Raw genomic sequence first — 13,499 nt, 5'->3', positions numbered from 1 at the left:
CACTCCCATTCAATTCACTTGCAAGTAATGGCATCATCTTCCTGAGGTTGTGGTCCTCGTGGAGCACAGAGGACAAACCACAACAACCATATTTCAGGCACTGTTCTGGGTGCTAGGAATACAAAAATAAACCCAACCAGTCTGCCCTCAAGGAGGGCATAGATGACTGATGGATGTTAAAGAAGTGCACAGAAAAATATATACAGTGTGATATACTTCTAAATATTATGCAACATTTTCCAATACTTTAAGAATCAATGCAGGGCATGATTTTGGGGAGAAAATATCTCAGATTTTGAAAAAAAAAACTGTTGTGAAGAAGCATGAATTAATTGGGAAATTCCATGAATGAGAAAGCTATTCAACTGGTAGCAAACCTGTTCTGTAAATTGTTATCTGGATATAGACAATCTAGGGAAAAGGTAAATTGGTTTTCTAAGTGCCACGGACCCAGGCATGCCAAAACTTGGGCCAATCTGTTGGCAGTTCATCATCACATTCTAACTAAGGATTTTGCTCCTTGCGCAGTCTAACCATGAATGAACACAGCTCACCAGTGTTCAGACTGAATTCAATCCATCACTTACACTCAGAATTAATGTGTGTAGCTTTGGCTTAGGCTAAGAGCTCAACCATAAATTCTCAATTAAGGCTTGGCTGAGACTAAGGGAAGCAAGAAAGGAGATTTTCTCATGTAAATGAGATGGCACTCAATGAATTCAACAGAACTCAAGCAATAATTGAGCAGCAACTAGTCTGTACTGTGCCTTTCCTCCTCATCTTGCCCTTGGTTAAATGAACTACTATTAGGTTTCATTCTCCTGTGTATTTTCCCTCAATCTTTATTTGTCCATTTTCATTTATAATATAGCATCTTCTTATCCACAGATGGGAGACTCATGCTTTTTCCCCTTTCTTCCTAGGTCCATGTGGAACAGACATTAACCCACTGATAATTGTTTTAGCTATTTGAAGGAGATTGTTTACTACAATGGTGTTCTAAATAATTAAATTACACATAAACTTCTGACTTAATTTAGGGCTAAACCTCACTTCCTGAATCCAGCTTTCTAGAATATTATGTGTAGTTAACTACACATAACATTGGTTTGACTGACACTCGGAACTGACCAATTTAAATGGATTGGAAAAGCAGGTCATAGGATCACAAACATGCCTGTATTGAATCTGAAAAATATCCAAGCTCATCTCCTTCATTTTTCACATGAGAAAACTGAGGCTCAGAGAAGAGGAGATCCATCAAAAGTCACAGAGCAATGAATATTGGGAGAAGAGTGATTTGAACCCAGATCCTCTGACTCTAGGGCCAGTACTGTTCCAATCCATAATGTATCATGGAGGAACACCTCCATCTTCTGTAAGACTGGGTACAGGAACAATTCATCATATACTGAACCTCTTCCATATACTCTATGATACATCAACACTGACATTCTTGCTTTTCTTCATACACTACACTCTATCTCTTGACTTTGTGCCTTATTAATACCTTTCCCCTAAGTATGGAATGTTCTGTTTTCTCATCTGTACCCTCTGGATTCCCTGGCTTTCTTCAAGACTGCTCAAATCTCACCTTGTGCAGGAATACTTTCCCAACCTCCCACATTGCTAATACATTGTAATCCACGGTGCAGACTAACCTCTCTAAGATCTATCAACATTGTGTATATTTTGTATGTATAATTGTTTGCATAGTTTCTAAAATGATATGAGTTTCTTGAAGCCAACAACTGTTTTGTTTTGTTTTGTTTTAGCATGTATTTGTATGCCTAATACTCAACACAGTGCCTGGAATGTAAACAGATGCTTTTCAACTGACTGCCAATCTTCCAATTTGATTTTGTGGTGTAAGGGGATTAAGGCTTCAGGAGGCAAACAAAAAGTAAGGGCAATGGAAAAGAGATAGCATTCATCATTTCATAATGTAAATGCCCATAAGTAGAAGATATGAATGTGTAGTCAAATGTTACATTAAGTAAAATTAATGTTTCAAAGAGTATTTTGTGGTTAGTTTAGAAGGAGATCATGGGCTTATATGTGTATTGTCATAAATTTTAAGCTGGAAAGGAACATTATGCAAAGTAAATAATATAGTCAACCCTTTCATTTGACAGATGAAAATGAGGTTAAGAAAGATTAATTTATTTGCCCAGGAATACATAGGTAGTAAGTGGCAGTGCCAGGAATATAGGTCAAAAATCCTCCTCTCTTTTTTTTAATCACAATTCATTGCTGATTTACTAAATATATCCAATGGAAACTATTCTAGTCTACAATGTGTAAGGGAGATACACCTTAATCTTCTGTAAGACTTCTGTAAAACATATTAAGACCAAAATAACTAATTCATGGTCACACAGATGGCATAACTGGCAACCTCATCATTAGACCCAGGTCTTCCAAGTTTTCTACTATGTCATACTGCCTCTCATTCTTTGTATTAAAAATTTTAAATTTATACTAGATGAGCATCAAACCCATGCTAAGGCATTATCATACAGAAGAGTAGAGTAATCTAATAGTGACCATCTGATCACATAACACATTTTAATTTGTATGACTTTATGTATATGTCTTCTCTCTCCTTACTGTATATATCATTCACCATAATTGATATATTGAATATATGTGGTAATTGATTTAAAGTATTCTAATCTTTCAACTAGGGGCACAAGACTATTCCTTAGCATTTGACGGAATATCTCACTGAAGACAGGCTTTTTCAGGTTAAGCATGGGAATCCAAGACACCACAGTAAGTAACCCTACACTAGATTTTGAAAAGATATATGCATATAGAAAAAGAATTAGAGAGAATACACCACCAAATCTGACAATTCATCTAAGACTCAGCAGGAACTACTGGTAAAATAAAATGAATGTCAACAAGTCAAAATGGAATAGCATGAGATGATTGAATAATAAATAAAAAGGCCTCAATAAAATAGCTATTCAAACAGAAAGTTTTAAGCAGTCAGCAGAAAATAATTATCTTTGGGGGCAGAAATGGAAAAGATACTAGCCCCATTTATTCTAGAGACCAAAGAGCTCAGAGGCACATATTAATATAAGTATATATTTTTACCCAGGGATTACATCAAGTGCTTTAGATAATGAATAATCTTAATGATATACAGTATAAAGAAAACTGTGCAGACTCATAGGCAATTTATATATTATTTTCTATATCAATTGAAAATTTATCTATTGAATCATGTTGATATAGGTAAATATCAAAAGTAAAGGTGCCAAGTTGAAATCTGACTATCCTGAAGATCTGAAATTAAAATGGGGGAAGGGGTAACTAGAGTGCAACTAATAGCTACCATATATTCTGGAACTATTCTAGAAAGCCAGAGGACTCTGATCAATTTAGGTAATGGATATGATATCAAACCATGGTCTTTGAGTGGTTGTATGCCTTAGTATGTAGTGTATTTTCACATATAAAATATTTTTTTTGTGGACAAGCAACACAAACTAAGTAGATAGGCTCCAGAATCTAGAAAATGCTAAAATATCTAACAATTTTGAACCTGGTACTCAACAAGCCTATAATTATCACCATTATCCAAAGCAATATAGTTCTAAGTTAAGTGATTCCAAACAAAGGGCTCTTAAGAGTCAACAGACATTTAAAAAAATGATTTTGATAATCACATTTCATTATGATTGGTTTATTTTGTTATCCTATTATATTTTATTTTATGCATTTAAAAACATTATCCTGAGAATGTGCTCATGGGCTTCACCAGACAACCAAAGGGGGTTCATGACATGAAATAGATTAAGAACTTCTATTTGGAAGGAACATTCACAATTACCAAAGAATCATATGCCTACTGGATGACTTTTAGAGTTTGTTTGTTAAAGTGTTCCAAAAGTCTGACTGTGCTATATTAAGAACAAGGGATTGAAGGTGAAAACCAATATATTCCTTTCAGTCTTCTTATAAACTATTCATTCCAATATACTCTATAATACAGTGACAATGACCTCCTTACTGTTCAATACTCCCTCTCTCAACTTTACATTTTTACTGACTGTCTCTTCAACCTGGAATGTTCTCACTCTTCATTTTTTTTTATCCTGGTTTCCTTTACTTCTTTCAACTACTGATAACTCATTTTGTACAATACTTTCACGACCCCCATAATACTAACACTTTCCCTTCTTTGATCACATCCTCTATATATAGACTGTTGCACATAGTTGTTTGCATATTGTCTCTCATATTAGACTGTGAGCTTCTTGAGAGGGGTTGTCTTTTGCCAATTGTTTTAATGGCAGCATTTATCACATTGTCGATTTACTCCCTATGTGAGGAGATGATACATATAACTCCTAAGAACTTTATCATTATTAGGGCATTTAGAAGGAGTCTACATAGACAGAGAACATGGATATTAGTCTGCTATGTTGGGAGGATCTCCAATAAAAATTAAGGGTTGAGAAAGAAAGATGGACTGGGAGAAAGGGGAATGGAGAGAGAATAGGGGAAATTTTCTGACCTAAAAGAGGGATGCAAGGAAGAGCTTTTAAGCTTTTAAAGTGAAGGGATATATAGTGGGGCAATCCTTGAACCTTACTCTCATCAGAATTGGTTCAAAGAGGGAAGAATGAACATGTATTATAAGTGCATGTATGAGTGTATGTGTGCACATACATGCATATATCCTCTTATTTACCCAATTCCCTCCAAATGGAAGTCTTTCTTCATAGCAAATATATTTAATTTAGCAAAACCCATGAGCGCTTTGGCCATGGCAGCTGCTTTAGTGTGACTGAATTAAAATATTGGAATGTAAGTTCATCTTCTGTAGTCTCACTCAGAGCCTCTTCGTTACAACTCTAGTAGTAAACAGGTTAACTATCTATGCTTTATCTTGTTCACACATGGTTTTTATTTCTTCTGGTAGGTCTTTTAATAATATTTCACTCTACAAAACTAGGATATTTTGTATTTGTTATGGCAAAATCTATTAACATTTCTTCTTCATTTTTATGGATCAATAATATTATTGCTGTTGTCGTGGAGATAATCATAACTTTTAAACCAAATAATTATAAGACAAATTGTCAAATATTTCAAACAGTGATTGTTTTTAAATCAATTTAGTTTATGAAGTTTATTAACAGGAACAATAGTTTAGCTCTTCAGTAATGGTACCTCATTTTACTCAATTAAATCCCTGGACTGAAAGGGTTCTGAAGCCTACTAAGAAAGCCCCAAAACAGCTTCTTGTAAGAAGCTCTACATATAGTAAGACCTACTGGGTTATTCATAACTCAGAAGTCATTCCACATTGACCACAAGATACCATTCTCACTGATTTACTAATAAGGCTCTGTTTCAAGATCTGCCTCACTTGACTCCAACAAGATATTAATAAATATTCAGAAGATAAACAAGAGTTTCCCCTGGTTGCAGCTTTGTCTGAACCAACTCTTCACTAATTTTCACTACAGTAATAATTTTCTGCTAGGAATTATAGAATTGAACCAACATGAGCTCCTATCACTATAACTGAAGTCACAGGTCCTCCCTTATGCAAAAACTAGATTGCAGAAGGATCAGTGTGGAATCACCATGTCAATAGATATTAAAAGCTTCCCAGCTAGGAAGAATGGACAGATAGATTATCAAGAAGTGACCTTAGGGAATAGTGAAGATGGTGGACTAAGAGTAGAAACTTGCTTGAACTCTCCCCAAAGTCACCTCCAAACACTTGTAAATGACTCTACCTAAATTTTAGAGCTACAGAACCCACAAAACCACTGAGTGAAACACATCTCCAACTGAAGACATCCTGGCACACTGACAGGAATAGTCTATCGCACCAGGCTGGGAGATCACATTCCTGCATGGGCCATGGCACAGACCAGGTCAGAGCAGGCCTCAGGGGATTGAATCACTCTCAGCTGTGGTGGTTTCCTGACTTTTCAGCCTACAAATGCCAAAGATAAAGTAAAAGGTCAATGGGGAAACTGTTGGACCTGGGTGAGAGAAGAGCATGGCCCAGCCCTATCCCAGGGGAAGCAGAGGTGGTGGTGGCAGCCACAACAGCTGCTTCTGGAGCTCCAGACCCACAGATGGTGGGGGGATCAAACAGCTTATGGGAAGACAATTGCAGGAATCTCTTTACTGATAAGGAGGCAGGACTCTCTTACTTTTCCTGCTTGGATCTAGGTTGCAGTCTTCTGTGGCAGTCCTAGAGTGAGGAGGAGTGCTGGCATGGCAGAGCTTGTGGCAATATCTGGGTTTTCAAAGCTGGGGGCACAATGGCTGCCCAGAAACTCATCTGGCCTAATCACACAACTCTTCCTATAAGTGAGCTCCCAAAGCAAAACCTCATGTCAGGGTACATATATAGCCTTCTCCAGGGTCAGATGATATCACAATCTTTGTGATCCACTACCTAATTACAAAATAAAGAAATGTGTGCCTTCCTGAAAAACAAGACTCCCCTATGCAAGCTTTTCTTGTTGGGCTCTAAGTGAGGCCCATTAAAGGGCAGGGAAGATTTTCAAACCCCTTACCATTACAGCCACTCACAAACCAGACCACAGGCTCCATTCTAAATCTGAAGGAATGATTCTCCTCAGTGAGCTTTTGAGATTCTTTTTCGATCTGGCAAATTCTACTTTTTAAGGCATTCCTCTCCTCATTGCCTTTTTGAGCTTCTTTTGCCATTTGAGTTAGTATGCTTTGTAAAGTGTTATTTTCTTCAGTCAGGCTGTTGACTCTCATTTCATAATTTTCTTACATCATTCTCATTTCCCTTCCAATTTTTCCTCCACTTCTCTTATCTGCTTCTTAATGTCCTCTATGTCTTGTAACGACATCTTATTTTCCTTTGAAGCTTTTGGTGCAGGAGTTTTGATTTCACTGTCTTCCTCCTGTTCCATTCTTTGATCCTTTTTGTCCCCAAAATAGGAGTCTAATGTTGGATTCTTCTGTTTGCTTTGCTTCTTTGGCCTGGTCATGTTGCCACTCAGTTTTTTGACTTTTGGGCTCTTTGAGACAGTAGGACTCTGCCACCAGACAGGGGAGTTTCTGTCCCAAGCGCTGGGGTTTTCTCAGCTGCTAGAGGTATTAGTTGGGTGCCCTCCCTGAAGCCTCCACACACTCTGGCAATCTAGCCACAAACCTCAGGACCTCCAACCTAGACCACAGTCCAGATCCAAGCAGGTTAAAGCAAGAGTGATTACCCCTCAGACTGGTCACTTGATCCCCCTACAGTCTGCAGGCCAGGAGCTGAAGTTGCAAAGTGGTGCTGTGCTGAGGTGTCTCAGCTTCTTGCCCTGTGGGCAAAAGCTGACACTGTCCCAACTACTGGGTTCCAAAGTCCATACTGCAGTGACCTCTCACTTTGTCCTTCACATCTATGTGTTGATAATTCTGGAAACAGCCACAGCTACTGTTGATCTGGAGTCCTTCCAGCCAGTCGTTGGTCAACCCCACCCTGGGGCTAAAACCTCTGGCTCATGCAGGCCTGGGCTCTTCTCTCAGAGCACTGAGCTGGCCGATTCTTGCCTGCCTGCCGGGCTGTCCTCAGGGGGAGGTTAGCTTCTCTGTGTCATTTTGCGTGTTCTGTAGCTCCAAAGTTTGTTCAGAGTCCCCTTTTACATGAATTGGGGAAGGTGGAAGCTGGAGCCCAGTGGAGGTCCTGTTTCTACTCTGCCATCTTGACTCCGCCCCTTCAGTCATGTCTTATGTTTTGAAAACAGTTTTACATATATTTGCTCATTCAATAACCACAAGAACCCTATGAGGGGATATTATTATCCCCCTTGTTAGAGATGAAGAAAATGAGACATAGAGAGGTTAAGGGGTTTGCCTTTGGTGAAACAACTAAGAAATGCCTGTGATTGGATTTGAAATCAGTGAGGTCTTCTTGACTGCAAGCTCCATGCTTTATCACCAGTGCCACAATTTTTATTTGGCTTTTGGCTTTCACTTGTATTCACTTTGTGTCTCTGGAGAAGTCACATAACCTCTAAGCCTCTGATTCTTCATCTTGGAAAATGAATGAATAATACATAAACTAATAGGACAGCTCTTAATGGGTTTTTTTTTTCTGGAAAGAATACTGGCTTTGGAATCAGAAGATCAAGGAAAGTCACTTACCTGAATACTGTATGACCTTAGATAAGTCATTGAATCTGAGCTTCAGTTTTCTTGTCTTTATAATAATAGTATTGATACCTGTTCGTCCTGCCTCATCATATTTTTTTTTAAAGCAATCGGGGTTAAGTAACTTGCTCAAGGCTACACGGCCAGTTATTTCTGGGTGTGGTGCTGAGTATCTGAGGCCAGATTTGATCCAGGTCATCCCGACACTGGAGCCGGTGCTCTTACTCGCTGAGCCACCTAGCCACCCAGCCACCCCTAAGCAATTGGGGTTAAGTAACTTGCTCAAGGTTACACGGCCAGGTGTTTCTGGGTGGGTGCTAAGTGTCTGAGCCCGGGATTCGATCTCCAGGTCTTCTCAACACTGGAGCCGGTGCTCTTACTCGCTGTGCTACCTGGCCACCCCTGCCTCATCATATTACTATGAGAATCAGATGGGATAGCTTATTTAAACTAGAAAATATTATGTAAATATCATTCTTTTGCTATTATGGCTTAATTTTGAGCACACCTCCTTCTTCCTTGGGTATAGCTCCTGAGATACGAAAACAAGGGAATCTCAGAGGTACATTCTAAAGCACCTGTTTAATTAAGTTGGAGTCATTGTTCATTCTTGGCTGATCAGTTTAGGCTAAATCCTGAGTTCCTTCTGATCAGTCACATCCAAATACATATCAAATGATCATCCCACTAGGGGTCTCTGTTCTCCCAGGAACACAGAAATAGGACACTGCATCCTGGGATCAGACCAGAGAGGGAGGGCCCTAGGGACAATAGGCAAATATACACAGAGAGTAATAAGGGACAAAATTCCCAGACTAATAGAAACAGAGAATTCCCTGGGGTCCTAAGCCTTGTCCAAGTTTCCATCAACAAAACTGCAGTTTCCTTTGTACAATGAATTACTTGAGGTATGACACTAAGTCAAGGGGGCCAATCCCCATAAGATCACCAGGACTAGGATCCCCCTGCTGGTTTTAGCAGGATAGCCCTATTGCTTTCAGTGGGATTACATGCCACCTGATACAGACTTTTCCATTATATATCTGTATATTAAACTCCCTTGGTTCTAACATTCTTGGCAACCATTTCTGTCACTTATCCTTGAAGGATAATACTGTAGGAAAATTTTCCTCCTAGGGAGGGTTGGGTGTTAGGAAGGGGGAGGTCTTCTGACAAATGCTGACACTAGCCTTAAGATTTTAATTAACATTTCAGGGTTGCCAAATCGGTTAGCAGTTTTCAATTCTAACAATATTAGTTATTCAAACAAATGGACATCATTTGTTGTCATATGTTGTTTTAAAAACATTCTAATAATTATTCATTTTGCAATCTCACATATTTTCTAAGATTTCTTTTCTCCTATTTTCAGTCTCTTCCTTTCTTTCTACACGAATTTCTTGAGTTGACTCAAAGTGCCAAGAAGAAAATTGATGCCCAGTACTTCTATGCCCTCCTTGGAGGTTTTATTCTTCTTTTAATTAATCTGAACAGAGTTACCAATCGTTATGCTGGCTAGCCCCCCTTTTTCTGCTAATTCAGCAGCCCCATTTAGAAGTGGTTTAATGAACTTCTTTTAAAAAAGTGTTGCTAACATCAATTCTGCATTTAAAATGACTCAGTATCCGACATTAAAGTAAGAATACTCAAACTAGATTCCTTGCCCAGCAAATAGTGAGCCTATGAAACTCCTTCCCTAAGTGATTGTACTGGCCAGTTATAGGTTTTAGATTAATTAACGTATTATAGCTTTTTGATTAGGGATCTTCAATCTTTACCCCTAATGTCTGAAGACGATGGAATGAAAGAAATTGTCATGTCTTCTCATAAAACTTTCTTAGTTGCACTGTTGGTGAGAGTAGCATTGTACTAAACAACTGGTTTGACCCAGTTTGACATTTCTTAGGTTCCTCTTCTTACCCCATTTTTTTTTGCAGGGCAATTGGGGTTAAATGACTTGCCCAAAGTCACATGGCTAGTAAGTGTGTGAAGTGTCTGAGGCCCGATTTGAACTCAGGTCCTCCTGACTCCAGGGCCGGTGCTCTATTCACCAGGTCACCTAGCCGCCCCTTCTTACCCCAATTTTGAAAGAGACTTCCTGCCTTTGATGCCTACAACCTTCATTAGAATACTATTACTTAGTTTTCTCTTTGGGGTTTGAAGATCAATAAAGGCACATTATTAAAAAATAATAATAATAACATTTTATCCTCTTGAGTTTACATGTGAATACCTAAAATCCTAGGCCAAAAGCATTTGCTTCCCTTTAGGCTTTGATACCTAGATTACTTGTTTGAGTGTTTCATACTCCCATTTTTCCCCTCTGCAGGCCTATACAATAGCTTGACTTTCTAGTGCCTCCTACTGATCTTTCCCTACCACCCAATTCTCTTTTTTGGCCATTTGAGTTTTCTACTAGATTAATCTGATAGTTGAAAAGGAAACAAGGTTTTTTTTTCCCTTTTCTCTTATCCCATCTTTCCTTCAAAACAGACCATAATCACTCCTTTATTTTAGTCTTTTATAATCATCATTATCATTTTTATTATTAAGCATTCTAAGAAAGGTGATTAAAAAATAAGCAAAAAAAGAGTCTAGATGTTTATACATTCATTCAATACTTACTGAATATCTGTTATGTACTTGGCTGTGCTAGGCAATGGAGGGGATGATAGTAGAGGAGCTCCAAACCTAAGTAACACTCTCCTTGCCTTCTGGGACCTAAGAATTTGTTTTAGGTTATTATACAAATTGATGCATAAAAATTGCACAATATATGAAAAATGCATAGTGTTAGGAGACCAGAGAAGGAATTACTACCATGATAGGGGGAAGGGTTAAAAGAAAAGGACCTGCCATGTAAGTGTGGCTTTGAAGGATGTCTAAGATGTCTGCCTATGAAGATAGGAGGACTGGGAAAGTATTCTAGATGTTGAGAATAACATGAGAAGAGACCTAATGGTGGGAGAGATCAAAAACAGAAAGATAAGTAGTTCAATCAGGTTGAAAAGTATGAGTATATGAGGCAAGAACTAGAGAGTCAGACTGAAGCCAGATTATTGAGGACCTCAAATGATAGGCCATCCAGATTGGATTTTATTCAGTGAGTTGAGAAGTGGGGAAATATTCAGAGTCAGGGTGCAAGAACAAGTCTTCTATAACCCTATAACCAGAATAAACTGAGGCAAAGGCAATTAGAAGGTGCTGGCAGGCCTAAAACCCAAGGGAGGGCCTGAGAAAAAAGGGTTGGTCACATGCCCAGGGCTCCAAATACCTTGACTTAGACTGGGAAAACATGAGATACAAGCTTATAAAACTAAATTTACCTTGTCTCAAAACCTAGAACTCAATCTGGAATCCAGTCCAGACAGAACTGGGCCAGCTGAATTCAAACAAGGATCTAGGGGACAGGAAGGAGCCTTAGTGAGGAGAGAGAAGAGAAGAATGAAGTACAGAATTTTAATATTCTACAGTGAATCCTGCTTTCAACACAAGCATTGTGAAGAGATTTCCACAAAGCGACCTCCACATGCTTTTGATGAAAACAACATTTTCCTGAGTGTTTTTTTGTTTGTTTTTAAATAATGCACTGTGCCTTTCCCAGTGGCAAACTGGGCCGTTGAAACAATTGTTCAGATAATTTAGGCTAAAACACCAGCTACTGAAAAAAAGAAAGGAGGTTTGTTTGGGGTTTGAATTACTAAAATTATGTGACTATGTAGCACAAGTATACTGTCTAATTGCTCCCTCCCACATACTTCCCATACAAACAAATTAGTCCATTTGTACAGTGCTGTGGCAGTCTTGGAGGTGGTTTCTAAAATAACTTAATTCAATTCAGTGCAGCCCATACCCTAAAAGACCTGTCTTGCCAGTTGTAGGACTTCCCTTAATGTGACTGAATCCACTTATCCCTAAACATAAGGGCCTGGCTACTGAGACCTAATTTGTAAATTACAGGATCTAAAGTTGGAAAGGATCTCAGAGGGCAACATTTCAAACTCCCTCACGATACAGGTTAATAAAATGGAAGCCAAGGAAAGTTATTGACTATAGTTTGACTTGCCCAAAGACATACCAGTAGTAACCATAAAAGATAATATTTAAACCATGCCCTTTGACCCCAAAGTCAATGACCTTTCCATTTAACTACATTGGATCAAATGAAATAATATTTGGAAAATACTTAATACAGTCCCTGGCAAAAAGTAGGTGCTATATAAATGCTTATTCCCTTCCCCTTCCCTATGCTAACCCAGTAGATATTTATGATTACACAGTACCTGGTATGACTATATTCATTTTAAAATTAATTCAAATTAATCAAATAGTCCATGTTCTTGTGTATGTGAGGCCAAATGAACAGTTTTAATTAAATTGTCATTTAAGCATAGACAGTAATAGAAATATGTGGAGAAACTACCAGGTTGCAAATTAAAACAAACATGTTCTTAGACATGATCAATAAGAGAATATTTTTTTTGGCCCATGCCTATTTGTTACAAGCATTTTCTTTTTCTTTTATTTCCTTTTCAGTGGATGTAGGTAAAGAAGAGGAAAAAGAAAATATGTATTTTGTTAAATGAAAAATTATTTTTTTTAAATGTGATGAAATAAGATGCATAAAGATGGTTTGGGGAGAAAACTAAGAGTATAGAGAGGTAAAAAAAGAGGAGAAGAGATAAAGGAAAGGAATAATGATTAAAGCTGATGAAAAGGTCAGAAAGACAGCTCATTTGTTTTCCTTCATTTCATATTTGGTAACAGTCTTTCTATTCTGCCTAGCATATATTGATCATAGTTTGGGCAAAGCAGTCTAGTCAGTTCTTGGGACAGCAAAAGGAACACTTGCTTTAGGAGACTCCTCCTGTTGATATGCTTCTCCTCAAAGAAAGTTAATTAATGCTTTTGAAGCATGGTATAACAAAAAAATAGTGAACTTGTTGTCAAAGATCCTGACCATAAATCCTGGCATCGAAGCAGATCATCTTGAATCAATTCATTTACTTTTGATGAGTCATTTCTTGGCAATTCAATCCTATTTTAATCTCCTTAAAAAGAATGTGCTTAGGCAAAAGAAAGAGGGAAGAGATAAGAGGTACAGAAGTGGGGGGGCAACATATAAAAGAAAATATGTTTTCCTAGTGCAATTGGAGGGGTGGGTAAAGACACTAGAGACAAACTTTATAGAGATGTTTTTAGTTTTATTATCAATGTTGTCAGTGATTGTTTATTCTATCTGCCTATATGTCCTAATATCCCCCAATAAAAACCACCACTGGAATCTAAATCTAAATCCCTAGATTCAATTTCTGTCCCAAATATCAGTACCAAGAAAATAA

Source organism: Petaurus breviceps, unplaced genomic scaffold, assembly GCF_028583685.1.
Source record: "Petaurus breviceps papuanus isolate PSGF00001 unplaced genomic scaffold, PetGlider_PUasm1.0 79, whole genome shotgun sequence".
NCBI classification, from domain to species: Eukaryota; Metazoa; Chordata; class Mammalia; order Diprotodontia; family Petauridae; genus Petaurus; species Petaurus breviceps.
Note: the sequence above shows the minus strand (reverse complement) of the source record.